This window comes from Oncorhynchus tshawytscha, linkage group LG06, assembly GCF_018296145.1.
Source record: "Oncorhynchus tshawytscha isolate Ot180627B linkage group LG06, Otsh_v2.0, whole genome shotgun sequence".
NCBI lineage: Eukaryota > Metazoa > Chordata > Actinopteri > Salmoniformes > Salmonidae > Oncorhynchus > Oncorhynchus tshawytscha.
The window spans coordinates 58982054-58987549 of record NC_056434.1 but is presented as its reverse complement, the minus strand read 5'-3'; positions in this window follow the sequence as shown (position 1 = coordinate 58987549).

The window sequence follows — 5496 nt, the reverse complement described above, 5'->3', positions numbered from 1 at the left end:
GCGATCGCCCAAGTCTTCTTCTTCTTCTGGGGCTTTTACGTCAGACTACAACCCAAAAAGGTTTATTATTGCCACCAACTGGAAGGGGTTGAAAAAACTACGTATAAATAAAAACCCATACGTGACAGGAAAAACTACCTTAATCCACCCAAAATAAAACAATAAAAAACATCTTCAAATCTCCCTTCTCAGGCTCTATGACCTGAGAGGATGGTAAAGGCTTTTGACGTTACTCCATGCAACTCCTCAGCCGAGAAGTCTTTCAGTCCATGGAACAGTTCCGCCTCATCCACAATAATATCTATTTTCCTGGACTTCCTTTCCACCTTGACAGTGCAATTAATCACCACAGGCTAGATAAGGATCATATCACCTCCAACTTTACCTGACACCCTAGACCCACTTCAATTTACATACCGCCCTAATAGATCCACCGACGATGCAATGACCATCGCACTACACTCTGCCCTATCCCACCTGAACAAGAGGAATACCTATGTAAGAATGCTGTTCATTGACTACAGCTCAGCCTTCAAATCCATAGTACCCTCCAAGCTCATCATTAAGCTCAGGGACCTGGGTCTGAACCCCGTCCTGTGCAACTGGGTCCTGGACTTCCTGACGGGCCGCCCCAAGGTGGTGAAGATAGGAAACAACACCCCCACTAAGCTGATCCTCAACACAGGAGCCCAATAAGGGTGCATGCTCAGCCCCCTCCTGTACTCCCTGTTCACCCATGACTGTGTGGCCACGCACGCCTCCAACTCAATCATCAAGTTTGCAGACAAGACAGCCTACAGGGAAGAGGTGAGGGCCCTGGCGGAGTGGTGCCAGGAAAATAACCTCTCCCTCAACATCAACAAAACTAAGGAGCTGATCGTGGACTTCAGGAGACAGCATGCCCCCATCCACATCAACAGGCCGCAGTGGAGAAGATGAAAAGCTTCAAGTTCCTCAGCGTACACATCACTGAAAATCTCAAATGGGCCACCCACACAGACAGTGTGATGAAGAAGGTGCAACAGCGCCTCTTCAACCTCAGGAGGCTGAAGAAATTGCTGAGTGGTTATCGAAAGGGAAACCCTCAAACTTTTACAGATGCACCATTGAGAACATCCTGTTGGGCCTTGTCACCGCCTGGTACGGCAACTGCACTGCCCGCAGCCGCAGGGCTCTCCAGAGGGTGGTGCGGTCTGCCCAACGCATCACCGGGGGCACACTGCCTGCCCTCCAGGACACCTACAGCACCTGATGTCACAGGAAGACCAAAAAGATCATCAAGGACACCAACCACCCGAGCCACTGCCTGTTCACCCCGCTATCATCCAGAAGGCGAGGTCAGTATAGGTGCATCAAAGCTGGGACAGAGCGATTGAAAAGCAGCTTCTATCTCAAGACCATCAGATTGTTAAATAGCCATCACTAGCCGGCCTCCACCCAGTACCCTGCCTTGAACTTAGTCACTGTCATTACCGGCTACCACCCAGTTACTCAACCCTGCACCTTTGAGGCTGCTGCCCTATGTACATAGACATGGACACACTGGTCACTTTAATAATGTAACGCTTGTCTCTTTAATAATGTAATGCTTGTCACTTTAATAATGTTTACATACTGTTATACTAATTTAATATGTATATACTGAATTCTAGTCTATGCCATCCAATTCAACTATTGCTGTATACTAGGCCTTCCCCGACCCCAAAAAAATCTTGGTCGACCAAATGTCGTATGTTCTTTCGATCAATTGATTGGTCCAAATTTTTAAACGTCAATTTTCCATATAAAGACACACCAAATGTGTTTTAATAAGACAAATGCCTCAATAAGGCACCAGAGATCTAGATAACCAGAACAAAAAAATCTTAACCTGACCCAACTATGCCTCAGCGGTATTCGGCACTGCATCACAGTGCTTGAGGAGTCACTACAGACCCGGGTTTGAACCCAGGCTGTATCACAGCCGGCCATGACTGGGAGACCCATGAGGTGGCGCACAATTGGCCCAGCGTCGTCTGGGTTAGGGGAGGGTTTGGCCGTCCAGGATGTCCTTGACCCATCGTGCTCTAGTGAATCCTTGTGGCGGGCTCAGCACCTGCAAGCTGACCTCGGTTGCCAGTTGTACAGTGTTTCCTCCAACACATTGGTGTGGCTGGCTTCCGGGTTACAGGAGCAGTGTGTCAAGAAGCAGTGCGGCTTGGCAGGGTCGTGTTTCGGCGGACACAAGGCTCTCAACCTTAGCCTTTCTCGAGTCCGAGGGGAGTTGCAGTGATGGGACCAGACTGTAACTACCAACAGGATATCATGAAATTGGGCAGAAAAATGGGTAACAGTATGGGTAACCTCCTAAAAAACAAAAATATTATTCTCCTGCTTGCTTTCGCAGATTCTGCCATTACTCTCCTTAAGTTACCGGCAATAGGATACAACCTTTCTCATATGGAATGCTAATTTATCTTACCATTTCTACCGATTTGAGTGACAGTTATGGTTTTCATATGCAAATTTACGTGAAACAGTTTATTTCTTTTTTTATAACGTCTTCATATCTTAAAATCATTGACATGTAGTTCATCAAAATTCGATCCAAGTCTAAAGGAAAAGTACTATGTATCAACTATTAACTAGGTCCGGCCCGAATATGCTAGCAACCTTGCAACATTGTATAAAATATTCTGGGCCCTCAGAGTTTCCTGTGCTAGTGAGCTCAGGACAGAAACAGCTGTAGGCTATTTGCACAAAGGATCAGAAACCGTGCTTGATTTAGGCAGGAGCTCACTGGAGCTGAGAACCGGCACCTCAAATGTTTCACTGCTTGAGCTCCTGTTTCTCTTATAGAATATTAGCTAAAAAGTATTGTGGAGCTCCTGCACCTAAATATAAAAAGTACCAGCTCCCAAAATGAGTATCGGAACCTATTTCAGTCCAAGTCAAGCACTGATAAGAAGTAATCAGGTAGGCCTATTTTATGACGTTTCCATCAGAGCATTAGAATTTTCCCTTTCATGCTGAGTGGTTATCGAAAGGGAAAGAGCTGGAAAGATTTTTGATGGAAAGATTGGCCATGCAGCATTTATGGTGATGCGGCCACAGCAGAAGTCAGGGCATTCATACTTCTTGCGCTTTGCGGAGCAGTGCAGAGCTGTTATCAAGGAAGTGAGTTTGTGTTTCTACAGGATGTACCGCCCCCACCTACAGTCAACCAGTCATGTCAATGCGGAGCTATACAGGGCCCTATGCATTGTTACAACATTTGGGAGGCGCATTGCGATGCAGTATGGAGCTCAAGTCGGCCTCTGCATGACCCTGGAGGCTCTTATATAGCTTCACACCCTCCATATGGAGCCTCCGACCACATTTTTGGATCAAGCATAAATTGGCTTTTAGTCTAGGTGTCCGCAATGGATTAGTTCACTGAGATAAGCGCAAATATATACAGTATCAGTCAAACGTTTGGACACACCTACTCATTCAAGGGTTTTTCTTTATTTTTACTATTTTCGACATTGTAGAATAATACTGAAGACATCAAATATATGAAATAACACATATGGAATCATGTAGTAACCAAAAAAGTGTTTTCTTATTGCGTGGATTGATCACTTTAAGTGTGCACTTCCCCAGTGGCGTCAGAGTACTCTTGTTATACATCACCAATACCTGACTGCAGGGCTCTAGGTGACTGGCTTTTATGAGGTTTGCAGGGATAACATTAAAACTAGCACCACAATCTAGCTGAAATCTGACTGACGTTTTGTTGACCAGCATGGTTGCAAAGAGAGCTGCATTGGGGTCTGTGGTTTTCTCCTGCACAACGTTGATGCTCTCTGACTTTGGCCCTAGTGTGATGCAGAGAACATCCTCACCGCTCTCTGAGTCAGCTGACGCATTTTCCATTGCCAGGACTCTGTTTCTCTTGCTGGTCCCTGCACTTTTGCAAACCGTAGAGAAGTGATTGTTTTTTCCACAGGATTTACATTTTTGTCCATATGCAGGGCATTTTCCCTTTTTTCTCCAATGTGTCTGTCCATAGTATCTGCATTGTATAATGCTCTGTCCCTCTGTAGGGTCTCCTCTCCCTCCCGATCTTTCTTTCTGTGTTACTGCATGCACTGCTACAGGGCCCTGCACATTTTGGTCTTTAGCTCTCTGTCTGGACAGTTCTGCAGCTCTTCCAATCTGTAAGCATTTCTCTAAACTGAGATCAGTCTCTCTGAGTAAGAGCTCTCTTAAGTGTGGGTCACACGTGCCACACACAATCCTGTCGCTGATAAGAGAGTCTGTGATTACTCCAAAGTTGCAGGTGGCCACTAGAGTCCTCAATTCAGTGAGATATTTGTATAAACACCCCTACTCTTACGATAAGTGCCATGGGATCTTTAATGACCTCAGAGAGTCAGGCCACCCATTTAACGTCCCATCCGAAAGTGGTATGCAGGGTGGTATGCCAGCAGCATACCACCCTGTATACCACTGCTGGCTTGCTTCTGAAGCTAAGCAGGGTTGGTCCTGGTCAGTTCCTGGATGGGAGACCAGATGCTGCTGGAAGTGGTGTTGGAGGGCCACCACTTTCCTCTGGTCTAAAAAAATATCCCAATGCCCCAGGGCAGTGATTGGGGACACTGCCCTGTGTAGGGTGCTGTCTTTCAGATGGGAAGTTAAACGGGTGTCCTGACTCTCTGAGGTCATTAAAGATCCCATGGCACTTATCATAAGAGTAGGGGTGTTAACCCCGGTGTCCTGGCTAAATTCCCAATCTGGCCCTCAAACCGTCACCTAATAATCCCCAGTTTACAATTGGTTCATTAATCCCCCTCCTCTCCCCTGTAACTATTCCCCAGGTCTTTGCTGCAAATGAGAATGTGTTCTCAGTCAATTTACCTTGTAAAATAACAGATAAATAAATAAACACTCATCTTGGCCCTGACTTTGCATGAAAAAATTACATCTCTCAATTGTGTCATTTTTCTTGAGATCAGAAAATGCATCCAGTGCTGCAATTACTTCCTCAGCAATTACTTCCTCTTTTGTACTGCCCACACATAGGGTCTCACAAATCCCTCTGCCTTTTCCCCCAATGAGATAATACAGTAGCTTCACTTTGTAGTCCTCAGGTTTTTCTCTCATTGTAAGAGCAATGTACAAATTGAATTCCTCTTTCCATCTTTTCCAGGTCAGTGCTAAATTACCATCATCAAAGTCTATTTTTCCCGGAGGTTTCAGTGCATTTTCCATGCCGATTTATTTGTAAAATGGAACATTAGCTACTCACAAATCTGCTTGAATTCAATAACCAGCTAGCTTTTAGCATAGAGTCACTCACAATACCCAGCTAACGTTGACGTTCGGCGCGATGTCTAGCCTGTAAACGCGGAACTTTTTCAAACTGCCGCCTGGGATGTATTTTTCCTTTACATCGATGAGATCCAGGTTCTTTTGAGTAACGCTGTCACCATGTTTCAATATGCTTTGTGTTGTAGTCATGACAGACAAAGA